The sequence below is a fragment of the Peromyscus maniculatus genome, chromosome 15, assembly GCF_049852395.1.
Source record: "Peromyscus maniculatus bairdii isolate BWxNUB_F1_BW_parent chromosome 15, HU_Pman_BW_mat_3.1, whole genome shotgun sequence".
Lineage (NCBI taxonomy): Eukaryota > Metazoa > Chordata > Mammalia > Rodentia > Cricetidae > Peromyscus > Peromyscus maniculatus.
Genome location: NC_134866.1, coordinates 26,437,774 through 26,457,210, shown reverse-complemented (window position 1 = coordinate 26,457,210; position 19,437 = coordinate 26,437,774). Strand labels below are relative to the sequence as shown.

Below are 19,437 nucleotides of genomic sequence, written 5' to 3'. Positions count from 1 at the left end.
GCAAAGCAGTCTTAATTAGAGAGTGGTGAGGAAACTCTCATAGACACAGAAAGGCTCAAGAGAGACTCTTCGTCAGGTGTGATTCGGAGTAAAACCCGAGGAGACAGTCCCCCAGAGCCATAAACTATCCGGTGACAGGAGATGGGAAGGGAGGCATGCGGGCTGGGCATGGAAACGGGTAGTCTGTAATGAGAGGGAACACGGTGGGAGAATTCCTGCTGCTTCTCTCTCTGAACACCAACTACAGTTCTTTCCTAAGAAGAGAGAAGGCAGCGGCAGGAGCCGAGGGGTGGGGCAAGAGTCAAGGTAGATGCTAGGGTGGTAACTGGTGTGGTCCAGGGCCAGACTGACCAGTTATAGCGTTAGCCTGTGCATCTATCTGATGGCTCTAGAGATTTGCTCTACAGCAGTTACACCACTGCACGTTGCTGGGTGGATCTGGCTGTAGTTAGGATTTTTGGTGTCTGGAAGAGACCAGGCTGGCCCAGGACTTGCCGGGAGCCCCCTGCCTCTGCCTCCCAAGGGTGAGGATTTGGAGCATACACCCCAACACCCATCTTAAGTGGTTTTTGTTTGTTTTTCTACAGAAATGCTTAGCAGTCAGACCACAAGGATGGGAAATGCAGGTGGATGAACTTGGTGTGGAAACTTTGGAGGGCCTGGGAGGGGGGCAGGAAGCTTGAGACAGCAGCCAAGACCTGGTCAAGTGCTGGTCCACAGGGGTACAGGCTGGAAAGGGGAAGGCCCTGGGAGACAGCGAATCTCTTTCCTGGAGTTCTCTCCCGCTGACTCCTTGCTTTGGTCCCTTCTGGATATGTTGCCTTACACCTCAGGTTTCACCAAGCAGAACAGGCTAGATGTGGGGCTCCAGGGCAGAACTCGGCGCCTGGTGCTTCCGGCCCCACACACCTGGGGCTGACCTTATTTAAGAGGCGCACTAAGTCCTTTCCACGAAGGCAGCTGTTCAGACAGGCTCCTGGCCATCCCATAATAAACGCAGTTGGCTTTTTCAGACCCGAGCGCAGGCTCTTCACTTGAGCCCCTTGGCTGACTTCTGTGAGGCGTGGCCTCCATTCCCATTCTGGTTCCTGGAGTGAAATGAGGTCACTATGCTTCCCAGATCTGGGTCATGAGCAAATGGGAGAAACATGTCACCCACGCCTTTGTTCAGGTTGTTGGGGAAAAAACGTTAGAACAGGAACAGGATAATGCCAGTGGCAGAGCTGTGCCTGACTCTCGCTCTCTGGAAGTCACTCTCTGGGTGATGGGCACCAATCCATCTACCTCTTTTGGTAGACAGCTGGTCACCTGAAGATCTCCCCCTGGAGCTGTGGCCACTGCTGGCCAGGCCATATCTTTGTGAAGACATCACAAAGGCTGGGTGCACTGATACATGCCTGTGATCCAAGCACTTCACTAGGAAAGGGAGGAGGAAGGCAAGTTTGAGACTTATCTAGGTTACACAGCAAGACCCTGTCTTAGACAAAACAATGAAAAGATAGAGGTATCCACCTTCCAAACCCCTAGCTGAAAGGTCTAGATCAACAGCACCCCTCTGGTGAGCTGCTCTGGTAACCTTACCCCTCCATGTCAGAATACAATTCACCTTTCTTTGCGGTTTCTTATTCACCTCCAACCAGATGAAGATCGCTTTACGGCATTTTATAGCTTTGTGACATGTCCCAAAGTCTCACCATGGTATCATTTTCCCCTAAGCCAAGGGCTTCAAAAGGACATAAAGGTGTTAAGGGCTTAGTTTCAGGCCTTTCTCCAACTCTAGTATATCAGGTTACCTCCTCTCCAAGGCTGCTGAAGTGAACAATATCACTAAGATAATGTAACTCTAGTTGAAAAAAAAAAAAAAACTCCAGAGGCTGGAGAGATGGTTCTATGGTTAAGAGCACTGGCTGCTCTTTCAGAGGGCCTGGGTTCAATTCCCAGCACTCACATGGTGGCTCATAACCACCTACAACTATAGTTCCATGAGATCCAGTCCCCTCTTCTGGTATGCAGACATACATGCAGACAAAACACCTGTATACATTAAATAAATAAATAAATAAATCTTAAAAAAAGCAAAACATATACAATTTTAGAAGAAGAAGAAGGAGGAGGAGGAGGAGGAGGAGGAGGAGGAGGAGGAGGAAGAAGAAGAAGAAGAAGAAGAAGAAGAAGAAGAAGAAGAAGAAGAAGAAGAAGAAGAAGAAGAAGAAAAGCAACTCCTTGGAATAGACAGAGGGACCTAAAATGCCCTCATTGACCTGATTGGCCAAGTCTTCTCAGTAGGCCTAGGATGCAATTACAATTCTATCCCTTTGCATCTGACTTTGAAAATAAGGCCAAATGTCATGATGTCTGGGCTTTCTTGAGTATACTTTCAAACGGGGTACTGAAATCCTGGGGTTTAAAAATCTCATAAGATGTATATTCAGTTGCCTTTTTAAAAAAAATCATAAAATGAAAATGATATAGATCAATGATAAGCCAGAGTGAAAAATGCCAGGATGTTTATGAAAGAGATAATCCCTATTATGAAGGATGTGGCATCCTTCCCCTAGGCAACCTTTCTCAGATAATGCTGTCCATACAGTAAACAGAAATAGTTTAAGCTATCCATCAGCATCTACTTACCACCTACTTCTGGGGACTCACAGCCCGGTGTGAAAAAGTCTAGTCTACTCTGAGAGGGAAAAAAGAAAGTTACAACGAAACCAGGACGTCCTCAGCAGCGGGCTCACCTGCTCCACAGCTCGGGCTGGATGCCAAGTGACCGTGCCGAGCGTCCTGGAAGGAGCTGCCAGGCAAGGAAGAAAAGACGAGTTGTCACCTGAGTCTCAGCAGATGGACAGAATTTAGACAGTGGACAGGCAGGATTGGGGTAGGGGCTGAAAATGTGTATAGCTCAGGCAGGCAAATGGAGTTTAGAAACAGCCACAGTCAACCCCCCCCCCTTTTATTTAAAAGTCTAAGGTTAACCTGGGACTCTCACAAAGAACTCTGCAATATGGGACCTGTTCCTCCCAAGTTCAGCCGAGGTTATACAGAGATGGATGTCCAGAACACTCACTCTCATAGGATGCTCCAATTAAAACCCTAATATGCTACCCTACCCGGCACCGGTTTTATTAGAACCACTCACTGCAATTTATGCTTTGAGATGAATGGATTTTCTAAGAATATAACAGCATATGCCACAGACGTAAAACTCCAAGAAAGCAAAAAAAAACCAAAAAACAAAAAACAAAAAACAACCCACAGAGTTCAGATCATAAAGCAGTGGTTGGCAACCCCAGCTCCACATTAGAATCACCTGGGGAGCCTTCAAGAAATATCAGCGCTTGGGTTGTACCTTGTGCCAATTAAGTCACAGTCCCTGGAGCACCCATATTTAAATTAAAAATACCACTGATTCTAATCCATTCTCTCAACTAATATTTCCCGAGTGCCTGCTACCAGCCAAGCATTTTTTTCCTAAAGGTAGCAGTGAGGCAAATAAAATTCCCCCCTCCAAATATATAACATCATCAGTCTTACATTGCAATCAGCAGGCAGAAAAGGAAATTAAGTCAGCAAGATATGTGTGTGTGCATATATGTATATGTGTATGCAATACATATATATGTCTGCATGTATATGCAGACACATACACACATATGTAAATACTGAAAGAAAATAAAGATAAGAAGTGGAAACTTCAGGATGAAATAGGGTGGCACAAAAGACTTCGCCAACGGGGTCATTTAAATCAAGACCTGGAAGAAGTAAGACGGAAGAACGTTCCAGAGGGAGTGACATCATAGTCCTAAGGCAGAATCCTCTAAGTGTGGCTAGAGCCAACAGGGGAGTTGTCAGATGAAGTCAGAGAGGGGAGGGCGGGGGCAGAGGAGCACCAGCAAGGACCCGGGGGGGCTACATAATGAGCAGACTTTCACTCTGAGTTCGACAGGAAGTCACTGGGAAGATCCGGGTAGAGAGTGACAATGAGAGGATTTCTATTTTACCAGCATCATTCTGGACGCTCCACTGAGAATAAACTATGAGGGGGAAAGGGGAAAAGCAGCAATTGGGAGTCTCCTAAAATAGCCCAGCTGAGAGATGGGGATAGCTTGGAGGAGAAACGTGCTGGGAAACGGTTAGGTTCCAGATACATTTTAAAGGACCAAGTGGAGGAGAAGCATCGTCTGAGCTGAGCATAGTGGCATGTGTCTGTAATTCCAGGATGAGGCAGGAGAGTCATGAATTTGAGGCCAGCCTGGGCGATATGTCAAGAAAGAAAGAAGGAAGGAGCGTGGAGGGAAGAGAAGGGAAGGGAAGGGGAGGAGAGGAGAGGAAAAGGAAGGGAAGAGAAGAGAAGGGAAAGGAGGAAGGAAAGAAGAAAGGAAGGGAGGAAGAGAGGGCTGAGAATACAGCTCAGCTGGTAGACTTCTTAGGAGACCCAAAACCCTGTGTTTGGTCCCTAACACTACACACACAGACATGGTGGCACACACCTAGTCCTGGTGGGGGAGCAAAGGTAGGAGGATCAAGAGTTCAAAACCAGGCCAGCCAAGGTCACATGAGACTGAGAAAGACCAAAAGAGAGGGAAGGAGAAAAGAAGGGGAGCAAAGAGGCGGGAAGAGAAGGGGGGCTAGGAGGGAGAAGAGGGTGAACCATATGGACCATATGGATCAAATAAGTCGTTCCATATGGAAGCAGTACAAGATGGAGGTATACTGGGGAGCACTCTTGACTTCTGGGTGGCATTTGGAGCCATAGCATGAGAGACATCACAGAAAGACAGGAACTCCAAGTGCTCAGCCTTGGGCTCTCCACCATCGCAAGAGGCATGGGGTGGAGTAAGGAGGCAGCCTTGAAAATGGAAAAGAATGCGGGCTGGGCAGCAAAGAGGAATGTCTACAAAATGTTCCGTTCAGAACCAAGGAGTACCTCAAGGCAGCTGAGGATAGACTGATAGCGCCAAATGTTTGGAGGGATCAAGGACGGGGTCAGAAGTTATCTTTGGAGTTAGCAAATGTGGCATCAGTGACCTTCAGGAGAGCAGATTATAAGCAGCTGGAAGTGTGGATCAATGGGAGAAAGCATACTCACCTGGACTCAGCTTATGGGATTTTTGCCTTTCTTACTGAAATCGAAGGGGCCTCAAATGATACTTGGTTTATTGACTAAATAAGCAGAACTGTGCAAGTGTTACATCGCATAGGGCATTCAGGAAATCATCTACAATAGTTATCATGCTAGATGGGAGTCTTCCCTTTTGAAAAGTGACTGTTGGTGACAGCGTAACCCTTCAGATACTTTCATCAGACGGTTCATCCGCCGAACTGGAATATCTGATGACTGCATCATCTTCATGGCTCAGGTGTGAGCATTGTCCCATCTCTCCTCTGCCACCCTAGACATGACAGCCAACACTAGTTTCGTTCATTTAGAAAGAAGCTTCCCGAAGAATGTATTGCAGCTCAGTATCGATGAGCGCTTGAGTCTCAGCAACACCATGCAAATAGTCTAGGTTTTTTTTTTTTTTCACTTTAATGACTTTTAGAGCATGCATGCATGCATGCACGTGTGTGTGAACGTGTAGCCATCAGTGTGCCATGGCACACCTGTGGGAACTAGAGGATGGTCTGTGGGAGTCAGCTCTTTTTTTTTTTCATCAGGTGGGTTCTGGGAACCGAACTCAGGCTGGGAGGCTTGGTGGCTAGTGCCTTTACTGCTGAGCCAACTCACTGGCCCTGTGGTCAATGTTTTGATCAGCCTTCCCCTCTACTCTTTTGACCGACACTGACACCAAAACTGACTCCACTTTAGACTACAGTTTTCACCCCAGGCAAACCACATAGATCTGCTGAGCTCTAGATATGTAACACAGAATGCCGAAGAGGATCTGCGTGTGGGGTGGGGGTAGACATTAGGAATCCGTTCTTATCAATCTGAGCCTTATTTTTTGAGAGAAGCTCTCTCACTGAATCTGGAAACCATCATTTGAGCTGAACTGGATGGCCAGTGAGCCCCGGGGACCCTCCTCTGTCTCTGCCCATCTCGTGCTGGAGTTATGGCACTCGCGGTTACACTTGGCCTTTATGTGGGCACGGAGAGTTCAAACTCAGGTCCTCATGGTTGCAAAGCAAGTGCTTTACCCACTGAGCCATCTTCACAGCCCCTACCCAGAAGGATCCTAGCCAGCTTCAAGTCCTCAGAAAATGGGGTTTTGGAGGCTCACTATAGTCTTTTGTTTTGTTAAGAAGGTATCTCATACAACGTAGGTCAGCCTCAAGCTCAGCAGCTGAGGGTAACCTTGAACTCCTCCTCATTTTCCTGTCTCCTCGACCCAAGTGCTGGGAATATAAGCACACAGCCCTACTATGTTCTTAATGAGATGTTTTCTCAAGTTTTCTCCCCCTAGACCAGGCAGGATGCAAGGGCAGAAGCACACAGGTGGCTGAACTCACTTGGAACAGAAAATTGTGGGGGATGAGGGCAGGAAAAGACAGGAAGCTGGTGGTTCTAGTAAAGGATCAGACGAAGCGATGGTCCATGGGGTGAGGACAGGCTGAAAGGGAAGGGCCTGACAGGCAGCCACCATCTCTCCAGTCAGCCTTCCGAGGTTCTTGAGCACTTTGATAGATTTGATAAGTCAAAGAAATCGGGATTTCATTTATTTTGCCCCATGTACAGAATGGGAGGCATATGCAACACTTCTTTATGTGGCGTGTGTTAATAAATATCGGCTGAGTGAAAAAAGGAGGAAAAGTCTGAGAGCATCAAGGACAGAGCGTAAGCCTTGAGAGAAAACTGAGCATCATGTTGAGAGGAAAAATACCTCCTCCTCCCAATGTTTGCTGTGCTCTCCAGCTTTCGGTGATTTCTTTTATGGGCAAACTACCCACCTCCTAGCTGCAGGACCACCACTGTTATAAAGTTGGCATGCTGTGCCAAGACGAAGATCGGGAACAGCAGTGGAGAACATGTTATTAAAGAATAGTAAGTCCAACTCTCTTAGCGTGCAGGTTCCAGCGAGGATCTGAACCAATGGAATTCCAGAAGCACACCATGATCCAACAAGTGAGAACTGTGGTGGGTGGTAACATTCCACACAGGAACAGCACATAAAATTCATCCTGGCTCCATTGTGACTACCCACCTGCCTGTTACCAGGAACAATGAGCAGCGGCTCTTTGGTAGATGCTAAAAATAAAGGGTACTACCAATGAGTGGCACTTTACATGCACAACCCTCAGGCAAGTTCTGGTTACCATGGCAAACCCCACTAACGACAGCAGAGGTGGGGTGCGTGATGTATCAAGTAGCCAGGGTTCTGCCTTCCCACAGGAAAGCAGCTATGTCTGCCAGCAGTACTGATCAGCTGCTGTAGCCCTCTCCATGAGGGAAGCCCAACCAACACTTGTGGGTCTTGGACATTCTCAGTTACAATTACTATTGGTCTGAAAGAGTGCGGTCCCCCCCCCCACACACACACACACACAAAATCTGGATGTTTACTTACTGGCATGCTGGTGTAATTGTCAAGAGTGGCTTTATTTTTAAAAGGATGTCTAAACTGAGCACAGTGGGTCAGGTCTATAATCCTAGCTACTCACAAGGCTGAGGCAACGATCACTTGAGCCTAAGTGTTCAAGACCACCTTGGCCAATATGGTAAGACTCTGAGAAAGAGAGAGGGGTGGGAGGGAGGGAGGGAGGGAGGGAGGGAGGGAGGGAGGGAGGGAGGGAGGGAGGGAGGGAGGGAGGGAAGAAAAAAACAAACAACAGACTGAGGGAACCACAAAGGGGGTGAGGGCAGCTGCTTTCTTATCTGGAAAGGACTTGTTCTTGGCTTCTCCCATGACTAGCCCAAAGCTTATGACAGAGGAACAACCTTTTAGCAAGACTCAAGGGAATAAGTTGTCTACCAACCTACAGATGAAGTCTATGTACTCACCCAAGGGGCTTCACCGTCTGGAAAGAGATGCAGGGGCCACAAAAACCAAAAAGGACAGAAAAGTGCTCTTGTGTAAGGAAAATCAGAGCTAAACAAAGACCTCTGGGACTCTTCTAAATCAATTTCATCTCCTAAGCCCAAGTTCTCAGCCATGTTCTACACAGAATCTCTGAGAAAGAGGAATAGCCCAGATCCCAATGCTCCCCACAGATTCTGAGGTTTCTAGTTCCTTTCCTACTCATAAACTCAGGACACTGATGCTCAACACCGTTGGTTATAAGGATTCAACCTGGTCATCTCGACTTTCCCTGTGAGGATTCAAGGAAGACAGTTTAACCCATCAAGTCTCAAGATGGATCACAGAAAGTCTTCATCCCAAAGGGAAGAGAAAGCAAAATTAACTTCTTGGCTTCTCAGGCTGAAGTCCTAGGCCAACTTCTCAGAGAAATTGAGAATCTGAGACTGAGATTTCTTCCCTATGTATTAGCCATCTGTGAGCAGGAAATGAACTTGCAGAAAGCCCAGAAGTCTGAAGGGACTGCCAGGATCCTGGGCCACTCCTGCTTCTCAGAGACTCTATGTAGAATCTGGCTTAGGAGACAAAGAGATGAAGATTCAAATTAAGAAGGTATGTGATCTCATGTCATTTAATCTTTCTGAGACTGTGTCCCTGATCTGAGAAATAGGGATCACTGAGAATAGTGAGGTGTTCAGTGTGTTAAACAGTTGACAATGTGCTAGGGGTGGGAAGCCAGCTCTGATGAGCATGAACTACTCTATGACAGGACTGTTATGAGTACTTAAGATACAGAAACAAAGCAAGATCTTTGCTTTAATGATGTTTGTATTCTAAGAGGTGATATTAAAAATAAGCAAATAAATCAAGGCTATATTTCAAACAGGAATCATGTTATGGAGCTCCAGAAAGTTCCATTTTATATGATCTTAGGGTAAAAGCTTGGAAAAGTGAAGGGCCCCAGTGCATGATGGGAAAATTCCAATGTGTGATGGGACATGGTAGGCTCCAGAATTAAAAGGACAGCATGTTAGGCACAGAGGGAGGGGGGACAATGGGTGGTAGCAGTCACAGGAGATATGGGTCTGCCCAAGGGACACACATCATGTTGGAACCACAAAGAGCAATCCCCAGTCTTCAGCTAGGAAGTGACATGATTTGAACCGTGTTTTAAAAACTATCTTTTTAAGTTTTATTATTTTATGTATATGAGTATTTTGTCTGCATCTATGTCTGTGTACCATGTGCATGACTGGCACCCATGAGAGGCCAGAAGATGGCATCAATCACCAGGAACTAGAGTTACAGATGGTTGTGAGCTGCCATGTGGGTGCTGAGAACAGAATCCAGGTCCTCTGGAAGAGAAGCAAGTATTCTTTACTGCTGATCTACTTTTTCAAATCTTGAATTGTGCTTTTTAATGACCTAAAGGGAGTCAGATATGGTGGTGGGGTACACCTTTAATGTTAGCACTTGGGAAGCAAAGGTAGGTGGATCTCTGGGAGCTAGAGGCCAGCGTGGTCTACAAAGTGATTTCAGTCCAGCCAGAGCTACATAGTGGGAACTTGTATCAAAAAAAATTAATAAAATAAATATAAATTTAAAAAGCTTAAAATATCTGAGTAGGTTAGAGGGAGAAAAGGATGAAGAGGAGGAACATGGGATTTTCAGGGCAGTGATAATACATTCCTATGCTATTATAATGGTGGATTCATGTCTTTACACATTTGCCAAATGATGATACCAAGAAAACACTAATGGAGAAGATAGACTATAGGTGATAACAATGTTTCTTAGTTCAACGTAACAAATACAACATTCTAGTAGAGGATGTTGAGAATGGGGGAGATCGTGTATGCATGAGGAAACCTATACTTTCCTCTTATTTTAGCTGTACATCTAAAATTACACTAGAAAAAAAGACCCCAAACTCTTCAAATAAAACAAGCCCTCTGTGTGCTCTGAGGAGAAGGGACAAGGGTTCAAGAATGTTTTCAAGGTTTCAAGAATGTATCCCAGTTGGACAAATACAATGGGAATCCAGGCGCTAAGCAGCAGTGGCTTTGTGTGGCTTCTCTGGAGGTAGACACTGGAGGAAAAGCTGCCTTATGGTTTGCATGTAGGGTTGCTTAGAGGACAAGAAGGTCAAGAGTAGCTTCTAAACTCCGGGCACTGAGCTGTTGGTACATGGTTGCATCACAACAGAAGGAGGAGAGAACTCCCTGGAAGAAGAAATACCCTCTTGGGTTTGATTCGTAATATCTGAAACTCACCCATATGGAGATGCAGGTGCTGAGCATGAGTGTGAGACTCAGAGAAGTCCATGCTAACATTCCTTTGCTGATATCTGATCCAGCCCTTTCAGGTTTCCAATGGGGACTAAAGGCCAGTGGCTCTCCAGGAACCCTCCAGACTGTCCACACCAGGTTGGGACTGCTGCGGAAGCCCGGTTTACAGGCTGAGTAGCCAAGGGTTCTCACTGGTTCTCAACCTCTTCAACGTGAAGATGCCATTGTTGGACTACTAGGCTGTGGTGTTGTATAAGCTGAATAAACACCCTTTTAGTATATTTTCATTCTATCAGTTCTGTTTCTCTAAAGAATCCTAAGACAATCTGGTTGTCACCAAATTTAATCTCCAATGTCCTTAGAAAAGACACAAAGTGGAATCATGCAATCATGAGAGGACATAGACACACACACACACACACACACACACACACACACACACACACACACACGGAGATTGCCATGTGAGGACGGTGGCAGAGAATGGATGATACAGTCTTCAGGAACGTCAACAGTTACCAGAAGCTGGAAGAGGTGAGGCAATCACCCCCCCCCCCCCGCCCGAAGCGTTTGGAAGGAACACGGCCCTCCCAAAGAGCTCGATCTCAGACTTCTGACTCCCAGAACCACGAGAGAATGCATCTCTGTTGTTTTAAGCCACCACACTTGTGTTAATTTGCTTTGGCAGCCCTAAGAGCAACAAAAGGATACACCTCACTGGATTATTATGAATTGAATGAGTTTGAAATGTAGAAAGTCTAGAATAGTGCTTGCCAAATAGTGAACGTTAGCAGCATCTTAATTTTTACCATGCACTCAGCTTTGTGCCGGATCCAGAAGAGCAAGGGGGAACGACAGCTCATCTTAAGATATGTCATGCTTAAGGTAGGGCAGGTGAGGGACCAGACGGCAGACGAGTGTTTCAGGTACCAGGCGTATCTCCCTGGTGCCCAACATGGCTGACTGCTGCCCCACGGCAGTCACCAATCAAGCAATCAATCAGCTTTACATCTGCTCAGGGTTTCCAAGACCAGCACCAGGTCCAGAGACAGGGTGAATGCAATCTTTTCTGGTGCGTTCCTCTCTTCACGCCGTCTCACAGCCTGCTCTCATGAGAACCCATGCTGATGAGGACACTCAGAGCACATTTTCTGGGCACAGCTGTCTCTTCTTTTAGCCTAATGGTACTGGGAACAACAATGACCAGGGCAGCGAAGGAGTGGAGAGTGGGTTGGGGCAACTGTGGGAGGAAGCCATGCCCATTTGGTATGCTGGGTGATTTGTAATAATATCTGCATGGCTGCGTGAGCCTTGAAAGTTAATTTCCTTACCAGGAGACCCATATAGCACAATCTAGTTTTACCCAAATCTCTATAAAAATACACTGTGCCAAAGGGGGCAGGGGACAGGGTGTCGGGAATGGACTCAAACACAGCTAAAATCAGACATTTTATAAGTGTCTATCGGCCAACACACACACACACAGAGTTTATTGCCATCTTGTTTCATTAACCTTGGCTCCATTTTCAGCTTCATGGGTGCAGAAAGAGCAATGCTGGAACACTTGGGAAGAGTTTGAGATTGCCTGTGTTCACCCACGAGCAAACCTGAGTCGTATGATGAGCCACCTACCACTCACTCTACAGAGGGGTTAGGTTGCGAAGACACTTCTGGTGGCCGCATCACTGGAACTCTTCAAGGTGTTCAAGCATTATTGGGTGTTCAAACATGTTTTATGTCAGTCCAAGATATTACAGTTAACTCAAAAGGCACGTGTAACCGTGTCCAGGAAGGGCACGGTATAGGATATCAGAATGACAGTAATAACCCAGCATATTTAAACTGGATGAGCCAGGCTAGCCTTTGGTGAAGAGTTGAGAGTCTTATTCTGTCTTCCTGCTGAGGAATTCCTACATCTCCTGGAGCAACTGTAGCCAGGCAGGTCCCCAGGAAGTCAAAGCTCCCAGGCTCCCTGTCCCCTCCCACCAGCTTCCTCCTGGTGCCCAGAAACCACCCCTGCGAAGAAGCCCAGCTCCCTGACTTCATTCCCCTACTGAGAACACCAGCATCCAAAATTGCCCTCTTGCCCACCCTCCTTCCTCCCTGCTCAACTCCCACTGCCTTAGCGGGCAGGTGCCAGCCAGGAACTGACTTTGGATTTACACAGCACCAACTATGCCCCCGCTCACAGTAGAAATGCCCTTTAGCATGATCTGAATACCATCTTTATTTTTAGAAAAGCAGCATGGTCACTCTTCTGAGGTCACAACAACAGGGGCCGTGTGTTGTAGTTTGGATGGGTCAGTTGAGGAAACAGAATGAAACCAGTTCTTACAAAGTCAAGCACTAGAGGTGCCCCAGTGCTGATAAGAATGAGCCCAGGAACGAATCTGCTCACATCCATTTCCACTCCTGCAAACCACCTCAGAGGACCCTGTCTGAGGCATCATTCTGCAAAGGACAAAGAGGCCACAGAGGCCTCTGCCCAGAAAGCTGTTAAACCAGTACAGATGCTATCTGGGAAGGCCTCAATTTACTTCAACCTGAAGGCAAGGGAGTAGATTATCCTGCTCAAGGATTTGCCGAGTTTCCGATTCCTTTGTATCCTCCGGGAGGGACCTAGTCATTTCCAGCTGCTTCTGAGAAATCTTTCCACTTTCTTCCTGTTATTTTATCCAAAACTTAAAATGACCCTATGTGCAGAATAAGTCCACATTGCACATGGTGGCCCCCCATCCCCGCTCCCCCAAACCTCCATGTTTTCAGAGTACTTTTGAGTAATAGAAAAAGAAAATCACCTAAAAACAAATAACCCGAGGGAGATTTCATGGGCCAGATGTTCACTGCTGTCTGGTTTCACTAGACTGTGACAGAAAGAGTTAAGAATCTTAAGGGTTTTTGTTGTTGTTGTTGTTGTTTGTTTGTTTGTTTTTAATTCTTTGTAAGTTTCTAACCAGTCACTTACTCATACTGTATTCAACTAGGTAGTAAAAGCACGGGACATCCAGTACCAGATGTGACAGGATGGAGTCAGGTGGAGAGGGTGCCATCTGACGTCTGTGAGAGCAATGGCCCCCAGGTTGGTCTCTTCCCAGTGACACAGCGACTGAGCAGACAAATGTGCCTTGTCCACACACCTGCACCTTAGCAAGCTAGCTCCTTGGCCTTGTCACAGCACAAGGGGCCTCTGCCACCATTGAGTAGGGTCAGGCTATGACACACATGGTGTCCCCTCGAACAAATTTGTCAACAGTATATAGAACCCTTCAATTCACGGTCAGACTCAATCACATGACCTTCCCCGGCTTCAAATGTCTATCTACCCGGATCAAACCCCACACTCCCCCATTTTGCCAATATGGAGGATTTTCAAGTTTTAAAGGTCACATCAATCTTTTTACATGCAGCCAATGCATAAGCCCAAAGGACCACAAGACCCAGGCATGAACGATCCTCATGGAGATCGAAGAATCAGAGAAAACATTCTAGACTTCTATTTCCTTAAGAAGCACTCTTCACATTTCTACCCAAGTTAATTTAGGTCGCCATACATCTATTCAGTGTTTGGTAAAGAAAGTTAAGTGCCCTATTTCTCCCCTTCTTCACTAGTAACTAAGAATATTTATTTCATCTTTCTGTGTGCAAACAAAGGCTCATTAATAAAACCGAGGTGGTACAATGCTTGCTTCTTCACCCACCTCAGCAGGCTCAATTGCTTTGAACTGGACAAGAGTTCTCTGATAAAGCAAGGGTGTGTTGCAATTCTAGTTCCAGCTGGGGTCACTACTCTTCCTTTCCTGGGCCTCGGCTCTCTCAAAGACAGGAACTGGGAACGATGATGTATGGTCCCTCTCCAGATCACAGGGGATGGGGGCAGATGGTCCCAATGAGCCCAGACACTGGACCGTTGCTTAAGAGGGACACCAGAAGGTGGAGCCACGGCTGTAAGCCAACAGATAAAACCCAAAGGATTCCTTGGGGTAAGAACAGCACAGGCAGAGCAGAACAGTCCGAAGCTCTTCCTCCAACACTGAAGGGGAGCCTGCCTGGCCGAGCATTCTCTCACAATTCCATTCAGTGGGAATGGGAAGGACTTTGGTGAGAGATTAATTCTCTTCTCATCAAGCTGTTCCAAAGGGCCCGCTGCATACCAGGGATGGTCATCCGGGCCCTTGCTCACCTCAGCGCCTCTCCGAATACCTCTGAAAAACAGCCGTGAAGTAGCTACTCTGAAATTCCAGTGACCTGGCCATCAAGAAGTTCTCTGCATTGCCTAAATTCCAGCCAAGTCTCCTTCTCCAATTCTGGAATCCTCTCGCCCTTACCTGTCTCAGTGAGAACTGGGTTCACCTCCCAGGACTAGCAGAGGCACGGCAGCCTCTTCCTTCCAAGCCCCCAGCCTAAGGAGATGTCATACTAGCTCTCAGCAGATGGCTCCTGGATTACCAAGAAGACATGAGCCCCCTGGCTGTGGGGCTGTGGCCCGGTAGCCTCCTCTCTCCCCGGGCTCTCCCAGCCTCTACCTTCCTTCTCACGGGAGGGCAGATGGCAGCCTTTTTCTTTCCCTGTACCTGTTCTTGATGTTCTCTCTCTAACCTCATCCCTCTCAAACACCCCGGTTTTGACTTCTTCATTTTCTCCCACTGAGGCTTGCCAAATGGGCCTGCAGAGGGGAAACTGGGACTCGCTCCTGAACACACCTCCCCTCAAGTCCCACCACCTTCTCCGAACACTCCACAGTGCGGCTGGCACTTGGTGCGCCTGTTCTCAGTCTCGGTCAGTGGCCAATCCTTTTCATCCCTCTGGGCATCAGCTCCACTGCCTCTCCCCCCCCCTCCACCCGCTTAGGTCCTACCTAGCTCTTTCTATGTCAAGCACATGCTGTGCTCAGCCTCCTACTTGGCACTCTGGGGACATTCCCGAAGACAGAAGAAAGTTTCCCAGAGGTTCAGCCTCTCCTTGGGTTTGGCTGTGACCTTTGGTGGGCTCCTCCTCTTTGGGAGAGTTTTTCCCCTTGTGGTTGATGTACCCAGGCCTGAAGCTACCTTTAGATGAGGAAGCTTCCTCCACCAAAGTATGATTCGTGTTCATATGTGATCTAAGTCAAGGGAGCGTCTATAGTCTTGTTCCCTTGCCAACCCACCAGGAGCTCCCTCTTGGGGTTTTAGAGACCCCAGAGTGCAATCAGCCTGGGGCAGCTCCCCCTCGACTCTTTGTCTAGCCTGAGGCCACTCTTCCAGGTCTCATGTGTGCATAAGTATATAGTAAGGTCCTGGAGCAGGGGTTCGCAACCTTCCTAATGCCGGGGGCTTTTAATATATTTCATCATGCTGTGATGACCCCCAGCTATAAAGTTATTTCATTGCTACTTCATAACTGCAATTTTTGCTACTCTTATGAATTGTAGTGCAAATGTCTGATGCAGGATATCTGATATCCAACCCCTGTGGGGGTTGCAACCCACAGGTTGAGAACCACTGTCCTAGAGAAATAGGACAGCCTGATGAGCAGATCCTCTCAGGCTCTGCAGAGGGTGGGTAATGAAGAAAGCACCCTGAGGTCTCCTGGAAGAATGGTGCACAGTCACGGAGGAGGCCCAGGAACTGGATCTTGATGAAGAAGAGCTTTGTCAGGACCGCCAGAGAAGAAAGGATATTCCAGAACCCACCACCAGGGAAAATGGTTTTGAAAGGCAGAGACAATAGCAGTTAAGGAAGACTATTCCTTGACTCATATGTGTGTCTGTCTGTCTGGTGTGTGTGTGTGTGTGGTGTGCTGGGTATTGTGGCAAGAGAGACATCTAGGCAGACAGTTAAGTTTTGAACTGTTTGCCTCATAGGTCCCCAGAGCCTTGACAAGCTTTACAACAAACAGTGAGAAAAAGAAGGCTGGGGGCTGACCGGGTGGTTCAGTTGGTAAAGGTACTTCCACCTGAGTTTAGACCCTGGGACCCACGGTGAAAAGAAGAGAACGGTCTCCACAAAACTGCCTTCTTACTTCCACACACGAACCATGTCACACACTCACAGACACTCACCCCCACACGCCTATACACACATACACATGTACACAGAGTCTAGAAGGTTGCTGCTTTGTCGAGTGGTGAAAACCCAAACTCCCTAATTGAGCTCACCTACTTGCGCTTAGAGCCTGCGGGTGGCTTCTGTTTCTGCTTGCTAGATCCCACCCATGCCCACACTTCAGCCCCACAGCTGATGACTCTTCTCTTCCTCACAAGCGTCCGTCCGCCAGCTCAGGACCTCACCGCCTCCCCCACCATCGCACTGCGAGAATCTTTCCTTCAGGCTTGCCGCCTCTCCTCTCTCCCCATCTCAAGTCTTTCTGCGAGAGATTGCCCCAAAGCACATACCTGATCACAATAAGCCCTGCTCAGAAATCCCAAACATTTCTCAACTGTCTGGAAAATTAGAATCCTGGGGGTCGGAGCTCAGCCTCTTCTGCCATGGATGAATCTGAAGATGGGATGGACCTTTCGGCACACACCTCCTCGCCCAGGGGGTCCTTCATAAAGCTTTCAGAGCTCCACCGTGAAAAGCGGCCTTTTTCTCCTCCACACCCCCAAGATGTTTCATTTGGAACACACTTGAATTATTCGTTTAATTATCCCTCCAACCCGTCACCCACTAAACATAGGGGACTCACTGTAGAGCAGAAGGGCACTAGCTTGCGTCATCACTGTCCATCACTGTAGAGAGATGTCTCTCCTGCTACAAGGAACTGATTCCCAGCAGGGACAGAGCCCCTCTCCCCTCCTCCACATGCCCCCTGGAAGCTCTAGGCTCAGCAAACCACAGGTGCACCAAAATGATTGAAATGAATAGAGGAATTATCCTACGTTTCCTTAAATAGTAAACTGCCATGAGTGCATCCAAAATCAATTTCAATGATAGATTGAAAGTGTGACTCAATATTTTTCCAGGCGCCTATTAACTATGCCAAGGGGGCACATTTATACACTTCACATGGTTCTGATTCTTCTCCCAACACCTACCACCCCACCACTCCTCCCTACCCCGTAACACACCCCACAAGCTCACACCATGGGGTGGCTTTTATAGTAGCAGCAATTCCTGGCCCATCCTAATGGAAGAAGAAATCCGCGTAGCCAGAACAACCACCCACAGCCAGGGGTGTGCTCTGAGATATTTTATTCCGCCTTCACAAGAGGCCCTCCCACACCGCACCTGCCAGCCTGTACCTACCTGGCTCCCACCCAGAAGTCACAGGCCAGAAAAGGCTGACCCAGTAAAAATAGTGAGGACCTAAAGCAACAAGCCAGGAGCAGAGAGGAGTGTGGCAATGCACCCCCTCCCCAGGGGGTGCCCTGGAGATCCAGGGGTGTGTCTCCTTGAGAAGCTCACTTTCTTTGGGCACTCAGCAACCACTTACCTATCCGGGAGCTTCATCATGACTTGTCCAGCAAAACACAAGGAAGGGGCAAGACCCAGCTCAGGCCTCCGACAATGCCCAACCTCTGGGATGCCCCGGTGTCTGGGTGTCTGTCTTTCCAGTGTCGGCCACCAGCACATGCCAGACCTGGTGTGACTCCAGTGTTCCTTATCAAGAACTATGCACAGAGCAGGGCAGCTGAGGGCTTCTGGCAAACTTCTGTCCGCGGTCCTGGATCCTTCCCCCACCTCCCAGTTCCCTCGTGTGTTTCACCGCGGGGGGAGACTTCAGGAGGAAATACTTTCTCTACTGGAACATCCCTCCTCTCTCTGGCAGATACCATTAACACCCCAAAGATGTCCCTGCTTTTTATGCCTACTCTTTCTCGCGCCACTTAGTGGGCTGGGGGTTAGCAAGAGATGAAGCGCGGAAGGATGGCCTTTAAGACAGTAATTGATTTAAGGTATAGAGACCAGCCAGTACACTGGGGTAAGGGCTCCTGGCTGGTTTTAGGCGTCCTAAGCAGTGCGCCTCTGGTAATCCCGCTGCCTCCGTCCCTCTCGGCCCAACCCTCTCCTTCACTGTGCCCCGCTTACCTCCCGCCAGATGGAAGAGGAGTTTGCGCCACCTAACGTGGGGGACCCACTTGGGTGCCCTCACTCACCCCTGCGCTGGGACTAGGATTCCCGCACCTACCCGATCGATCGTCACTGAACTTTCTCCGGCGCACACCGTCTTGGGGTTACCTAGCTCCGCTCCCCCGCGAGCCCACCCGAAGCCTCCCCACCACCCCACCCGGTCGCGGCCGCAGCGCCCCGGTCGCTTCACCTGCTCGTGGATCGGCAGAGGCTCGAGCCGCTCCTGGCGCGTCCAGACCCAGGCGCCGCCCGGCGGTGCCCGCGCAGCTACCGCCGCCCCTGCCACACCGGTGCCGCCGCCGCCGCCGCGCCTGCCGGGAGCTGCCTCGCCGCAGGGGTTCGCCGGTTGCGGCGGGAGGCGCGATCGCGAGCGTCTTCCGATCGGCCCGGCGCTTGGAGGGCGCCCGCAGCAGCCGCCTCGCCGCGTCCAGCTGCCGGCTGCCCGCCGCCCGCCGCCAGCACGCACTGGCACTGGGAGTGAGCTGCTCGCAGCGCGGCGCAAGGGATGCTCCGAGCCTCCAGGATGGGCGGGGATTCCTTCCCACTGCTGGATTCGAGGGGCGGGAACTACCTTCCCGGAGTGACAGGCCCAGGGGGCGGGGATTCCCCTGCAGGAATGACAAGGTGGGCGGGGATTCCCCCCGAGCGAGCCCCTGGGCGGGCAGGGCGGCTCTCCCGGGGAACCAGCAGTCCTGGTGCGCCCGCTTCCTGGGGATCCTGGGAGGAACCGATCCAGGGAGACTGCGGCTCAGAATTGCCATGCAAGCAGGGTTTGGGGCGCCATCTAGGTGGAAGAATGAGAGCTAGGAGACTTGAACTTGCTTTTGCGTAGCACTTCACGTAGCGCCGAGAAAAAATGTCAATTGCCTTATCGCAGAATGGGTGGGGAGGCCAAGGGAGACCGCAGAAGAGCCAACCATCCATCCCAAGCTGCCCTGGCCTCTGGTCCTTACGAAACCCAAACTTAATATGGCATTGGTATGAGCATTCCTCATACCAAGAGAGAGAACCTCTTTGCGCTTTTAGAATCTCCAAGCTGTTAATCCTTCAATTAAGTTGCTAGAGGAAATTCCATGGGGCCCCCCGGGATGGAGGATCTGGATCTTGAGAGCACCAGTCAGGGGCTCCTGCTGAGGGGACCTCGAG

At 48.9% G+C, this 19,437-nt stretch overlaps 1 protein-coding gene and 1 long non-coding RNA gene across 4 annotated transcripts in view; one reads left to right on the top strand and one right to left on the bottom strand.

The window, feature by feature from the left end:
- The window catches only part of Pdzd2 (PDZ domain containing 2), a 384,162-nt gene extending 365,385 nt beyond the window's left edge, over positions 1-18,777 (bottom strand). Inside the window, exon 1 of one of the 3 annotated variants that reach the window (XM_076551730.1) lies at positions 18,482-18,777. The gene's annotated coding sequence lies outside the window, so the exon portion shown is untranslated. The remainder of the gene's footprint in view (positions 1-18,481) is intronic. The other 2 variants (XM_076551729.1, XM_015995051.3) reach the window with 2 other exon arrangements.
- Positions 6,532-10,524, top strand: LOC121822715 (uncharacterized). The gene is made up of 2 exons (XR_006063893.2): positions 6,532-7,656; positions 10,312-10,524. It is a non-coding gene; the product is annotated as an uncharacterized LOC121822715 (long non-coding RNA).
- Positions 18,778-19,437: the final 660 nt, after the last annotated feature.